The following is a 15,399-nucleotide window of genomic DNA, read 5'->3' as shown; positions in this document are numbered from 1 at the left end:
TTCACATACAATAATTTATTTGGCTATTTCCCAATTGGTGGACATCTACTCACTTTCCAATTCTTTGCAACTATAAAAAAGAACTACATTTTTATACATGTTCTTTTCCCTCCTTTGTGATTTCCTTGGGATTCAGACCCAGTTTTAGCACTCCTGGATCAAAAGGTATGCACAGTTTTATAGTCCTTTGAGCATAGTTCTGAATTGCTCTCCAGAATGGCTGAATCATTTCACAACTCCAGCAACAATGTGTTAGTTTATCATTTTTCCCATATCCCCTCTAACATTTATCTGTCATCCTAGCCAAGATGATATGATTTCTGAAAAAAGCCAGTCTGAGAGATATGAGGTGGCACCTCAGACTTATTTTAATGTGCCTTTCTGTAATCAATAGTGATTTAGAGTATCTTTTCATATGACATAAATGACTTTAATTGCATTATTGGAAAATTGTCTATTCATATACTTTAATTCATTTTTCTTAAAATAAGCAACTAACTCTAAACAAACAACTTTCACAATATGTTCTGTTTGTTTTTTGAATGATGTTGCTTCAATATTCATTTGGGATGTTTGTAAATTAGATAAATAAAATAGTATTAAAATCTACCTTCTTTGTTGAATAAATTACATTACATAAATTAAGATCACAACACATTTTTAAAGAATGGATTTCTCAGCTAAATATAAGAAGAATGATTCTTTCACTGACTACAGTCCTTTCTAATAGAGTAAATTGCAATTCTTCTCCATATCTGAAAATGACTTTTACTGATTTCCTGTCAGTGAAACCATCATGTGGAGTTGTTTTTCCAGTAGTAAAGATCGACTTGATCTGAACCATTTGCATCCCTTGCAAATGCTCATGAGTGGGGTATTTTGAAGACAATTGGACACAAACAAGTAGGTAATATCATTTTTGGTTTTGAAACAAAGTTCTAGCTAGTCAGGCACAATGATACAGTAAAGGGGGCATTAGACAGGGCATCAGGAAATTTGAGTTCTAGCCTCTGTTGTACTACAAGGATTTCAAGAGGAATCCTTGTATTCCAGATCCTGGTCTCACTAACCATATGATCTAAGTGTCTGAGCTATGCATTTACAGATACTATGTCACTAGAATAAACTACATAGTTTTGGGGGAATTAGATTTTAGCTAAAAATAATTAGTTGTTTTTAATGTATCAACCATATACAATCAATTTCTAACTTAAGATAAATCTGAGCTTTCATTACATTGGCATAACACTGCCACTTTTAATTAGAATTGTACTCCAGGTCTTAATACAATTGGATAATTTCATATAATGCAAATATCTATCACATAAATTTTAAAAAGTACAACTTGACAAAGACAAAAAGACGTAGAGCTACATCCTTAAACCATCAAATATATCCTTAGCACTTTAATTTTGATAGAAACCCAAATGATAGTTTATTTAATAAAATTCATAAAATCTAAAAAGATTTTTAAAAATATGTATTTTATGTGAAATAGTTTGAAAGAAAGTTTGAAGACAAGACATGATGGATCAACAAATCTGTTCCTTATTTCCATGCTTGCTACTATATCAAAGCAAGCAAATTAACATTCTCAACTCCCGCTGTTGGAAGTCCCCCAAAGACCAAAAGTTATGTCTTTGTACATCTGTGCAAACAGCTGATCCTTTCTTAAATTGCCTGTTGGTGTTCACTAGAGATTCATTTGTCCTTATTTCCAAGCTCCCTTAAAAAAAACCCAAAAAACACCCCCCAAACCTCTACAACTATTTGCAGTTCTGAAATCCTTCTGTCACATTATGCATTTTAAAAATTTGAATGTTTATAATATACTTGTCAACTCTTTGCATATGAAAATCAGGTCAGAAATTAATTTATCTTTCTAGTCATTAGTGCTCCCATTCCCAGTATTATTATAACCTACTTTGATATTTAATTTGTGATCAGATCTATTCTGCTTTACTACAGAGAATATGAAATTCAAAAACAGAAATGAAAATTGTTTCTTCTGAAAAATTCCGAAAATTCTGTTTTTTGAAGTAATTTCACAGAATTTTAACACCAGTAGGGACACTAGGAATCATCTGGCCCAACCCTTTCATTTTACATATGAGAAAACAGGTCCAAGTATTTACCCTATATAGTTTGTTAATGGAAGAGTTGGTGCTAAAATCTAGTTCTGTTCATTCCTAATATGATTTTCTTTCTATTTACTGATCTATATTTCCTCCCCTTTATCTCTATTATGGTTTTCTGGATCCAATGAGAATACTTAATTATTTCTAGATATTTTTTGGATCCCGCATTGTTCAGAACTTGTAGGAATTGTCTACTCTCAGAATTAGCAAATAACCTTTTCAGAAACTAAATATTGAAACCCATATGGGAAAAAGAACCCAGACTGTTACATGCTTCACAACTTGTCATCTACCCTTCATATGAAGACCTCTGAGGGATGGTGATCTCCCCCAATTTAGCAATTCAATTGAATTTAGTATAGTTTTAGTTATTAAAAAGATTCCCCTTCCAAGCAACTCCCCCCATCCCACTCTTCTTTTATGTTGAGCTAAATCCTGTTTCTTTGTATCTTCTATACATCAGTCCTTTTGGACCAAGCAAGACAAATTAAATCCCTCTTCTACATGGGAGCCCTTCAAATATTTAAATGAATGAGTGAATAATAAAAAAATATTTCTTAAGCATTTTCTATGTGCAAAGCATTGTACTAAGCTCAGGATTCATATATAAAAGCAAGATAATCCCTGCTCTCAAGGAACTCACATTCTAATAGGGGAGACAATGCATTCAGTATGGGAGCAATATGAACATCTAGAAAGCACAGTGTATACCCGGGGTCCTCAAACTACAGCCTGTGGGCCAGATGCGGCCCACTGAGGACGTTTATGAGGCCTGCCAGGTTATGGCAAAATCATACTGGAAGTGACTTTCGACCTAAACTCGTGTTAGCAATGCACACTTCTGGCTCTGGACTGAGGTGGCGGAGACAGAGTGTGAGGCGCTCCAACAATCTGAGGGACAGTGAACTGGCCCCCTATTTAAAAAATTTGAGGACCACTGGTATATACAATACTGTGCCAAGAGTCAGAAAGACCTAAGTTCCAATCTTGCTCTAGACACTAGCTTTGTGCTGTTGGACAAATCACTTAACCTCTGTGTACCTCACATTTCTTACCTGTAAAATAGGATAATCATAGCATTTGTCTCCCAGAATTATTGTGAAAATCAAATGAACTGTAGTATTAAATCTTCAGCATTAAGTCTGAAAGGATCCACTTCAGCTTGTAAGGGATTTTTCTCATAGGGAACAACAAGCACTGAATACAAAACTCTGGTTGTGGTCCAATCAGAATCTAAAACAGGAGGACAATTCATTTGTGCAATCTAATGATCTAATAATAATATTTAATATTTATATAGCACTTAATATATGTTTGGGTGTTGGATAAAGATTATTCTAAGGCAGCACTTTGTTAATAAATCTATACCAATATGATTTTAAAAAAACATTAATGATTATTTTATTAATGTACCAACACAACCAATGACAATTTGAAGGGGGTGATAATATGCTAATACAATCCATTTCCTCTGATAGTATGCAGTGCATTTAAAATAGCTTTCAAATGACATAATGCATTAATAAATTTAGAAAATGTATTTCTCTTTTCAAATTATAGTGTTTTTTTTTTTGTTTGTTTTGGTTTTTTTACTTCATGTTCTTCACAAAATCATTTCTTTCCATAACAGAAGCTTTTAGCACAGGAATGTCTCAAGGACTATCTTCTCTTCAAAAGGGGAGCTTTTTCTAATGCCTTTTTCCCCAAGCAGCAAGCATATGGAAAAACAAGAGCACTTCATTTCTTCTGATCTGACAGAGGAACATTCAATTTCTTTCCTCTTTCCATTCATTGTCTCCACAATAAAGAAGACAAATCTGGTACTGGCATAGGTTATCTTTAGGGTAATAGAACCTACTCTAGCATTAGCTTTAACAACTTCTGTTCTAGTTTCTTGGATTCTTTCTGTCAAGGTTTTCAGCTGTTCCTTAGGAAAGTCCATGTATCAGGGAAGTAATGGTCTTCCCTGTATGACCACCAATGATGGGGATATTGACTCAAGAAAAATCTTCACTTCTGTAACAGAAGAATTTGCTCTGATGCTATCCAGTGTTGCCCCACCAAAGATTCTGTTGAAGATTGTACACAGATTTTTTTGGGGAGGGAAAATTTTAGATGTGATTGGGATGTTAGAATTGACAAGTTGCAATAATCCAGACTATGGCTTCTGGGTAATATTTAGCACTTGCAACAAGTAGCTAGAGAAATAACAATTATAGTATTAGTATTGAAAAAGTTCAGGAATAATTCCTGACTTCTTTGGGACTCTGACAGGAATCATAACAACATCCCAACTTTTCAAGCAATCTGTTCATATGTAACCTTTCATAGTCTGGTTTCAATGTGGTTCTGATCAGCTGCTACACCAGGTGTATGAGCAATATCATAAAGCATTAGATGGCTCACTAAACAGTTATTCTTCAAGGGAAGTGAAAAGGGTTGTCTAATTCTTCCAGAAATATTGAGCACAGCTACTTTAGTACTATTCTGTACTGTGGTCCTAAGACCATTGAGCAAGCCAAGGGCAGGGACATTAAAGGGACAATAAACGGCACAGGTTCAGTGTAGGGCAAAAGAGAGGCCATTTACAAATGGAAATTATTTTCAGAGAACAAATGAAGAGAAGAATTGTAGCAATGATAATGTACTAGATCATCCTGCCAGATAGAAAAAATGGAATATGAATTTTAGAAAGAGATGACAAACTCAACAAGGAAGCATGATATACTATGATGGGAAAATCTCAATTCTCTGAGCATCCCTGAGAGCTCTTGCAGAGAAAATTTTGATTTTGGAAGATTGATTTCAGAGGTCATAGGTGGGAAGGAGGCTCAAGTGAAATGAGATGCTCTCAAGATAAATGTAATGATACAAACAAAAAAGATTCTGTGAGGAAGAAAAGGGGAGAACTGAATAAAAAAGAGTTATGGATGGACAAGGAGCTCACTAACCAATTTAGATTTAAAAAGACATCTACAATATAAGGCTGAAGCAAAGGCAGATAACATGAGGAGTTTTTTTTTAAAAAAACTAATGGTATGGTTCTATGAAAATGCTATCAGGTACATTGTCTCAGAACAGCTGAAGCTAATAATGAAGGCTCAGCATGATTAAAAGGATTTTTTTTACAAAAGCTGTGTCAGAATCAGAAAGAGATCAATATATTCAGGAAAATTTTGGAGACTTTTGCAGGAACCAGGGGGAGAAGCTGAGTTTAGGCACTTAAATTGTGACTAGGACTTCAGAGTCTGGGGCATGACAGTAGGTTAGTTGTGGATGTGTTGCTTCCTGGAAGATGCTGTGCATGTGTTGCTTGCATGATGAAGAGATATGGGTAAGTATTATGTCTGACTGTGACCTCATTTGGCAAAGATTCTGGAGTAGTTTGCCATTTCCTTGTCCAGCTCATTTCATAGATCTGGAACTGTGTCTTGCTCAGTCACAGAGCTAGTAAGTATCTGAGGCCAGATTTGAACTCAGGAAGGTACAACTCCCGGCCCAGGGCATTATCCACTGTCCTACCTAGCTCCCTTAAATAATAGCATAGTTAGATTCAGAATTGTTTGAATGATTGGATCCAAGGAGTAGTATTAATAGATAAATGTTATCTGGGAGAGAGATTTCTAGTAGAGTGACCCAGATATTTGTCATTGTCCTTATTTCCTCCAGTCAAATGTAATTTCTTTATTTCTTTATTTTTTTATCTTTATAGTGCCATTGTCTAATACAATATCTGGAATGTAGTAAGTATTTAGTAAACATTAGTTGAATTGAACCCTATTTTATCAATTAGAGAAGTATTTTATAGATGAGAGAATCCTATTTTATAATTGAGAGGTTGAGAACTTACTTATCAGCAAGTAACAGTACTGGGATTTGTACCTCCTTCTGCTGCCTCCAAGACCAGTGCTCTATACACCTTATACTACTCTTCTAGAAAGGGTATTTATTAATATTTATTGTTTTGAAAGTGCAATGTGGCTGTAAATTTTTTTTTTTTTTAGTAGCAGCTTCCTAGAAGACCATAAGATGGTGATACAACTCCATGGAAGCAGGTCATTTTTCCTGTAAAATGAAATAAGATATTTTCTACTTTCCAGATCAGGAAGTTTGGGCTTCTTATTAGAAATTAGGAAAAGATGCAGATTAAAAAACACCTATATACTTACAAAATTTATAGTTAGGAATTAAAATATTTTCAAATGAATTCTGATAAGGTTTTTTGTTTGTTTGTTTGTTTTCATTCTAAAGAGTTATATATTGCCCTCAGGATAATATTAATAAAAAATTAAGTATTTGCTACTCAGGTAACCATATTGGGTCTTTTTGTTGCACCATGTCAGCAGCTAGTTGGCTAAGTGACTAGAGTAAAGAGGTGGAGTAAAGAAGGCCAGAGTTCTAATCCTTTCTCAGATACTTAGTTTTATAATTTTGGGCAAGTTGCTTAATCTTTCTATGTCTTAGTTCCATCATCTGCAAAATAGGAATAATATGAGTTTTTAAGAATTATGAGAATCAGTTCAATTAATAAATAAATAAATAAATATATATATATATATATATGTGTGTGTGTGTGTGTGTGTGTGTGTGTGTGCATATACACACACATATATGTGAAGTGCCTTATAAACTTTAAAATACTATATAAATGCTAAATATCATCATCATCATCATTATTACATCTTTTGTTTCTACCTTTTGTCAGGATTCTTGCATGACTAAAAGAATGACTAGATCAGTGAAGCAGTGAAGACAAAGCCTCTAATGACAAGCTGTTAAGAAAAAGACCAACTATCCCAAAATGAATTTGAGGAGACTCCTAAGCAAGGAGGATATTTCATCAGGGGCCTAAATTCTGCTTTAAAGGTTAGAACCCAATTGTCATAGTGGAAAAGCCCCTGGTCTTGAAGTCAGAAGAAATAGATTAACATACCAGCTCTAAAACTTACTATCAGCTATGTAAACCTTTCTGAGCCACAGTCTTCTCATCTGCAAAATGGGGATAATACTCATACTACCTACTTCATAGGTATGTTAGAGAAAATTGCTATGTAAACCTTAAAATGCTATATAATGTGAGCTAGCATCCTCATTATTCTTGTGTTTGGCTATGATGAAATGACTCTGGCAACAGAGGAATCTTGGTAGAATAGCAATATGCTTAGAAGTTTCTTTGATCCTGCAGCCAATGTAAGGAACTAGACCAGTCACACTAAAAAGAATATCATTTTCCTCTTGGTTGTTTTTCCACATTTTCACATTAAATATGTTATATTTGATATAATATGAAATGTTAATATTAATTATGATAACTTATAACATAAAGGTACCATGTGTTATATTTGTTAAATCGAATTTTAAGTTCTCTAGTCAGTTGAAAATCAAGAATGTCTAAAAATGACTAAATTTTTATTTGTATGTCTCTATCAGCTTCATAATGGAAGAGCCTTGAATAATGTCTTTTAGAACACAAACCTTTTTCACCAAATAAAGACATTCCTAAATAAAAGAATGCACTTGGAAAAAAAACTCAATTGTATGTAGGTACTGGAGGATTACTTGTCCTTTACACAGAATTAGTTGAAAAATGTCTTAGTTTAAAAGATTGTTTTGTCAAGAAATAAGTAAGTCAAATATATATGGATTGTGGTTATTGTATAATATACTTATATCATGTGTTTTACTTGTAGTATGCTTATTGGTTAAATAAACATATAGAATAATTGTTATAATCCATTACTGAAAAAAAATTTCTCAACTCTTAATGGAGCTTCTTGGACAGCTAAGTAATAGGAAAACCAACAGAATTCTGGTTTTGAAGTCTGGAAGACCCCAGATCCTGTTTTAGATCCTTATTTGCATAATCCCAAGTCTCAAGTTTTACCTAAATTTTCTCATCTGTATAATGAATATAATTACTATCTACCTCATAGGGTTATTGTGAGAATCAAATCAAATGAGATAATATACAAATGTTGAATTATTTCTATTATTGAACTGACTGTATGTGGAATTCAGGACATAAGCTAGAAAGTTTTTTGTTTTTTTTTTTCTTTTTCAGCTTGTTTTCTTAGGATTTGCTTTTTTCTCCTAGGAGTGGTTTGTAGAAAAAAAAATCAAGATAATTGAGAATTGTGGAGTTCCCATTAATCAAGGTTCCATTGTATTATCTCATATATAGCAGAGTAGAGCATAGAAAAAAAGCTTATTAACCTCTTTTTATTTTAGTTAAACAATTTGACATATTAGTTGAAATTTCCCTTGTGACCACCATTAGTTTAAATAAAGTGGAGTAAATATTATCATTATATCTCAGGCTTTACTTGACTTTGAACTATCCAGATTTCATTTTTCTCCCTTGGGAAATGGGGAGTTGTCACAGTTGTATTTGAAGTAAGGTAGCTTTTAAATGATTTATTTTCCTCTTGACACAGTAAACACAATACAAAGCTATTTTGTCATTGTTCCTTACATCATTGGTTATGCTCTTAATTCTAAACATCTGTCTTGTCTTTCTTCATTTTATTATACTCAATCTTGCTTTTAACACATTCAAATATAGCATTCCTTTAGGATATTTTCCATTACTTATTTTAGTTAATTTCTCTTGCCAAAAATGCTGAGAATTAACACCTTCTCTGCACCATTTTTTTTTTAAAGCATGAAATTTGTATTGACATCTTTTACTTTCCATCTCATTCATTTTTGAATGTCCCTCTTTTTAGACCACCCATTCAATCTTTTCTTGCAACAAAGATTAAGGAAGAGAAAAAAAAAATCAGTTCAGTAAAACCAATCAACACATTTAGTCATTTGAAAGGTCTTACACCCAGAGTATTCCACCTCTGAAGTGAAAAGAATCTCCTCATCATTTTAAGCCTAAAGAATGTTTCTTCTTGAACACTGGGAATTGTTATTGCTAAATTGCTAAAATATTAGCACTACTGTCTATCTACCCGGTTACTTATACCTTCGGAATCCAATACTTAACGTGCAATAAGAAAATTGGATTTATACACATATATTATATCTAGGTTATACTGTAACACATGTAAAATGTATGAGATTGCCTGTCATCTAGGGGAGGGAGTAGAGGGAGGGAGGGGAAAATCTGGAAAAAATGAATACAAGGGATAATGTTATAAAAAAAATTTACTCATGCATATATACTGTCAAAAATGTATAATTATAAAATTTAAAAAAAAAAGGAATGTTTCTTCTTTCCAATATTAGGGAAGGGCTAAGGGTTGAGAGTTATTAAACTAACCACATCCTGCTGGTCTATGACATAATAAAGAGTTTTGGAGAGTATTTTATGTCTTTGAGGAGGGGAAAGAGTAAGGCCTCAGTCTTTTCCTCCCCCTGCCCTTGATCTTTTTAACTTTGAAAGGTTGACCAGTGCTCTAAAACAAAGCAGGAGATGTAAAGGCCTGAATCTCTGAGCCGATGCACTTGGATAACTGAGCACTTAAGGCTAATTACCAATTGGATAATACTCTATTAACATATGCTTGGAGAATGGCCCTGCCCAACTATTCTGTGCTGGCTGAATCTGTGACAAAGAATTGTGAGAGGGATCAGAAGGTGGAGTAAGACAAACGAGAGTGACATTTTGGCGGTGGGGAGAGAGAAAGGTGTGGAGAGTCCGCTATCCATTTCCTCTGAATGCTACTCCAAAAGACCAAGAATAAAGACCAAGGACTTTTGCTTATCCTGTCTCCGGCTAATTCTAAGGTATCCAGGGTGCTAACTCAGTCATTACACTTGGGGTTGGTATTGACTTAGAAAACCACAAAATGAACAGTGCTTATGTTTGAATGTATTCTTTGTTGTTGTTGTGTTAGATATTTCCCAATTACAATTTAATCTGGCTTTGTCTACTCTGGAAGTGCTGGGGCATCAGAATGGCCTTTGGCTTCTATGTGACTTGATGCTCTAGAACTTTGAGAGTAAAGTTAGCAACTATTCTGTGAGGATAGAGCCTGGAAGTACAAGTTGGAATCTAGAGAATACTTACAGAGCAATGCCATGTTACTAGATAACTTGGCTTTTCTAGCTTTGGAAAAGATTGAAGTATACCTCATGTCTGACCCATGTCTGGTCCTTGAGGCAAACTCCTGCCCTCAAACTCTGGACTGTTTGGGAAGCATTTTTCACATCAGCTGCTGATATCCACAGCCTAAATCTATCTTGCAAATCCTTTTCCAAATTTAGCTCTGTGACAATGCTCAATTCATCTCTAGCATTCGAAGACAGTCAGAGCCCTATAGTGCCAGTTACTGTCTTTATGACTTTCCTGCCCAAAACATTCCTTCTTAACCATGATTCCCCTATATTTTTCTTCCCTTAGTACAATATAAGCTCTTTGCCTGTTGGTATTGTTTCCCCAGCACTTAGTACAGTGTCTAGCAAGTCAAATCACAGTAACATTTATGAAGCTCTTATTTAGTGTCAGACTAAATCCTGGGGATTCAAAGAAAGGTAAAAACACTTTGCCCTGGCACCAGCTATTACAAATTATTTTTGGATCAATGCTTAGAACATAGTAAGTGTTTAATAATTAAATTCTTTTTTAATTCATTCATTTCCAGACACAAAATATAAAAATGACCTGACTAAAGACAAAACAACAGAGAGCCTAGTAAAAGCTTGATGCATTGCCACACATCACCTAACAAAACAATCAAACACAGAGAAATGAGATAACTTGTAAAATCCACAACTAATTTTTACAATGCCTGGATTGTGAGCAACTCTATATATAAAGTTAATTATAAAGATTGCTATAAGGTCTTTCCTTCATTCAATTGCTAAGTTTCTCTCACATAGCTTTAACATTACCCGCTCTATTTTGCCATTTTTGCTTATCTCAAAGTCCTATGGCTATGGGTAAATGAAGAATTGTCAGATGCAGATACACTGGTTGCTACAGTGATAACTCTGTACACAGGTGGCCCAGGCCATAGTTTTGTCTTACTAGACTAAAGTAGCAGTGGAATTTGGCAGCTTTTTGGGTTTCTGAGCAGCATTTTTAAGGAACTATATGGCTCATTTCCAGGCATGAGGTAGAGAAAAGAAGCACTAAAATTGTCTGCTTTACTTAAACTAACCCTTACCTGATTACTTAGCAGATAGGGTTGAAACACACAAAAATGCACCAAAACTTTTTCAAAGATGATTCTATTCACCATTAGTACATGGGAATGAACAAACTTATGAACAAGAAATCCAGTAGACCTGAAAAATGAACAGCTCTTATTGCAAGAGAATTCACTAGGTATCACATCCAAATAACACCCCTGAGTGAAACAAGAATGGCAGATAAAGGCCAGCTTACCAAACTCAGAGCTAAATACACGTTTTTCTGGAGTAGATGCAGTAATAGAAACATTGTGAAATGGATGTGGGTTTGGCAATCAAAATTAATCTAGTCAACAACCTTGTATGCTTCCCAAAAAGGAGTAATGACAGGCTCATGAGAATGCAATTGGTACTTGCAGGAAAGCTCCAACCATCATCAGCAATCTGTTTGCTCCATGACAAAACTTGATGAGGTAAAACAAAAATTTTTTTTTGAAAACTTGGAGGCTCTCATCATTAATGCACTGAAAGAGGACATGTGTGTAATTCTGTGTGACTTCAATGTCAGAGTAGATACTATTCTACCAGCATTATCAGGCGTGGCAGAGAGTCCTCTGGAGGTTTGGAAATGGAAATAGCAACAGCACCAGTTACTTACTAGTGACAGTTGTGTCTCATGATCTTTTCATCATCAAGACTATTTTCCATTTGCCTAAATGAAATAAAACTTTATGGATGTACCTTCACAGCAAAATTGGCATTTAATAGAGTATGTCATTGTAAGTAGAAGAGATAGGCAGCATGTGATAGTAACAAAAATCATGTGTGGGGAAGAGTGTTGGACTGATCATAGACTTGTTTTCTCCAAGTTAAATATTCACTTTCAACAAAAATGGTGAACCATGAAGCAAGATGACTACCAGAAGACTTCATGTCAACAGATTAGAGTAATTCTTCCTGCATAAATAGCTTGTTGCTAACTTGGAAGGAAAGCTAAACAAACACATGGTTGATAATAGTGTAACAGAAAAGAAACAGCTTTCAGAGATTTGCTGTGCAGCAGCACATTTATTCATCTGGGCCAGAACACTTACAAATATCAAGACTGGTCTGTTGAAAATGATGGAAAAATTAAAAAAACTACTAAAAACAAATGAAAAACTCCATAGAGTTTACCAGCAGGATAGCTCATTCATCTCTAAGTAGGCAGCATTTAATTCCATCAAAAGTAAAGTGTGAGTCAAACTTAGAGATGAAGGATTTTTGGCTCCATAAGAAGGCAGGTAAAATCTAGTTTTATGCTGAAAGTTACAGTCCAAAGTGCTTTTATGATATCATGAAGGCTCTTTATGATCAGACATATGCTGCATCTAACTATTCAGTGTTGGTGGGACCACATTGATTAGTGGTATAGACATAATCTGGAGAAATGGACTGAATAGTTTCATAACAGTTCTCAATAGATTGTTATTAACTAATGGCAAATCCATTGATTGTATACTTCAGGTTGAAGTAAACTCTCTCCAAACTTCCAATTGAAGAAGAACTTTTGAATGCCATTAGACTCCTCTTATGTAGCTGGTGTTGATTTTATTCCAACTGAGCTTTACAAGGCACTTCTCATCCAAAAGCTGACTCAAATCTTCTAGAGTATATGGCACAAAGAAGTATTCAGGAATTCAAGGAAAGGAAAAGGAAAAGGAAAAACATTGTCCTGTGACAATCACAGTTTTCTTTTTTAGTTCTCTCTCTTTTAGTCATTGTTAGCAAAATTCTTGCCAGAGTTCTTAATAGGCTGATCTGATCCTTCACCTGGAAGATAGTCATCTACCTGAGAGCCAGTATGGCTTCAGAAAGGATCAAGGAATGATTGAATGGTCTTTACTATCCAACAGTTTCAGGAGACAATGCCAAGAGCAGAACAAAAGTCTGTATGCAACATTTATCATTTTGATCAAGGTCTTTTATACTGTTGTGTGTTAGTTGTTAAAACTTGTGAAAAATAATGGGAAAAGGGGGGCAACTAGGTGGCGCAGTGGATAGAGCACCAGCCCTGAATTCAGGAGGACTCGAGTTCAAATTTGGTCTTAGACACTTAACACTTCCTAGCTGAGTGACCCTGGGCAAGTCACTTAACCCCAGCCTCAAAAAAAAAAAAAAAAAAAAAAAAAAAGGGAAAATTTGGTTGCTTAGAGAAATTCATCAGTATTGTACATCAGTTTTATGATCAGATTTATGATTATTGTACATCATGTTTATATGGGCTCTGGATAATGGACAATGGTCTTGTGCTTTCCTAATAACCAATGGAATGAAACAGGGTCATGTGCTTTCTCCCTTACTTTTTTTAGTATGAATTTTTTTATTTTAAGTAAGTTTTATTGATGCTTTTTAATTTTATATCACAGTCATTTCTTGAAAAAAGTCCCTTATCTTTCTCAAAAAATAAATAAAACATGCTTATAAAAAGAAAAACAGTTCTGCAAAATCAACTTATATTGTAATTTCTATCAATGAACAGCTTGATCAATCTTTTCATCAAAACCAAAAAACCAAGAAGTTGAAACCATATGGAAACAAAATGAAGCATAAATCATCCCCATCATCCTCTCTATTACTGCCATTATCCAAAAGATGTTGTCAGTTATTATTATTATTATTAACCCCATTTTGCAAATGAAGACACTGAGATTAAATTATTTGTCTATTATTCTCTGAACCTTTAATTTCCATTATTTCTTATTGCATAACATTTCATTAAGCCTTGATCATGCTTCTTTCAGTCCCTGCCACATTTAAAAATTTTTTTTAAATTATAGCTTTTTATTGACAAAAGACTTGAACTTTGACAAGAAGAATTAATTCTAACAAGCTATGAGATATGATTTTTGGAATATTATTGTGCTATAAGAAATAATAAGCAGAATGATTTCAGAAAAACTTGGAAAGACTTAAATGAACTGATGCAAAATAAAGTGAGCAGAACCAGAGATTGTATACAGTAATGGCAATATTATGTGATGAAGGACTGTGAATGACTTAGTTGTTCTCAGTAATACAGTAATCCAAGAAAATCCCAAATATGATGAAGCACGTTATCTTATTCCAGAGAAAGGACTGAAACTGCTTGAATACAGATTGAAGCATGCTGTTTTTTCTCCTTCCTTCCTTCCTTCCTTCCTTCCTTCCTTCCTTCCTTCCTTCCTTCCTTCCTTCCTTCCTTCCTTCCTTCCTTCCTTCCTTCCTTCCTTCCTTCCTTCCTTCCTTCCTTCCTTCTTTCCTTCCTTCCTTCCTTCCTAATAAATGATTTGATACAAAGGTTATTGATAGACAACTTTAAGCCTGGATAGAAGTGTCGCAGGACCTATCATTAGTGCTCTTCTGTTAAGTATTTGCATTGATGACTTTGATTAAAGGATGGATCAAATTTGTGGATGACAGTTGCAAGGAATAGGTAATATGTTGGACCATAAAACTTATTGAAAGGTAAAAAAAAATATTGACAGGTTATAAGGTTATTGATCTAATAAGAAGGAGTTCTATAGCAATGAATATAAACTATACCTGGGTTCAAAAATTCAATTGCACAAATATGGGATGGGGTAGGGGAGGTATAGATAACAGTTCATATGAAAATGGTCTAGGAATTTTGGTTTTAAGTCTAAAACATTGGTGTAATTCTAAGTTTCTTTGATAGGGATATACTGTTATCAATAAGGCAGTGAATAATCTCTCTATTTCTGATTTGGGGGACCATGGCAGAAGTATTGGGTGCTAAAGTGCCAAATTTTAGGAAGGTCATTGATAATTAACCAATGTATATCCAGAGGAGAGTGACCAGGCTGGTGAAAATTTTATAACCATTCAATGCAAGAATTGATTGAAGAAGCTAGGAGACTTGTGGGAAATATGATCATTGCATATAAATATTTTAAAGTTACCATATATAAAGGAGATTGGTCTTGTTTTCTTGGTCCCAAAGGACAAAACTAGGATCAATGAAGGAAAGTTGCAGAGAGGCAAATTTCATCTAGATAAAAAAATCTTACCAATTATAGGTCTGTAAGCTGTGTCATCCATCAAAGAAGAAAGCAAATTTTTTTTTATTATATATATATATATATATATATTTTATAATATTATCCCTTGTATTCATTTTTCCAAATTACCCCCCTCCCTC

The 15,399-nt window shown here is 34.3% G+C and overlaps 1 protein-coding gene and 1 pseudogene across 2 annotated transcripts in view; both read right to left on the bottom strand.

The window, feature by feature from the left end:
* ACMSD (aminocarboxymuconate semialdehyde decarboxylase) overlaps nt 1-15,399 on the bottom strand; it is a 64,644-nt gene that overhangs the window by 5,563 nt on the left and 43,682 nt on the right. The gene's annotated exons all lie outside the window — the stretch shown is intronic.
* On the bottom strand, nt 3,728-4,673 carry LOC141559672 (malate dehydrogenase, mitochondrial pseudogene; annotated as a pseudogene).

This window comes from Sminthopsis crassicaudata, chromosome 3 (assembly GCF_048593235.1).
Source record: "Sminthopsis crassicaudata isolate SCR6 chromosome 3, ASM4859323v1, whole genome shotgun sequence".
NCBI lineage: Eukaryota > Metazoa > Chordata > Mammalia > Dasyuromorphia > Dasyuridae > Sminthopsis > Sminthopsis crassicaudata.
This window is presented reverse-complemented; position numbering and strand designations above follow the sequence as displayed.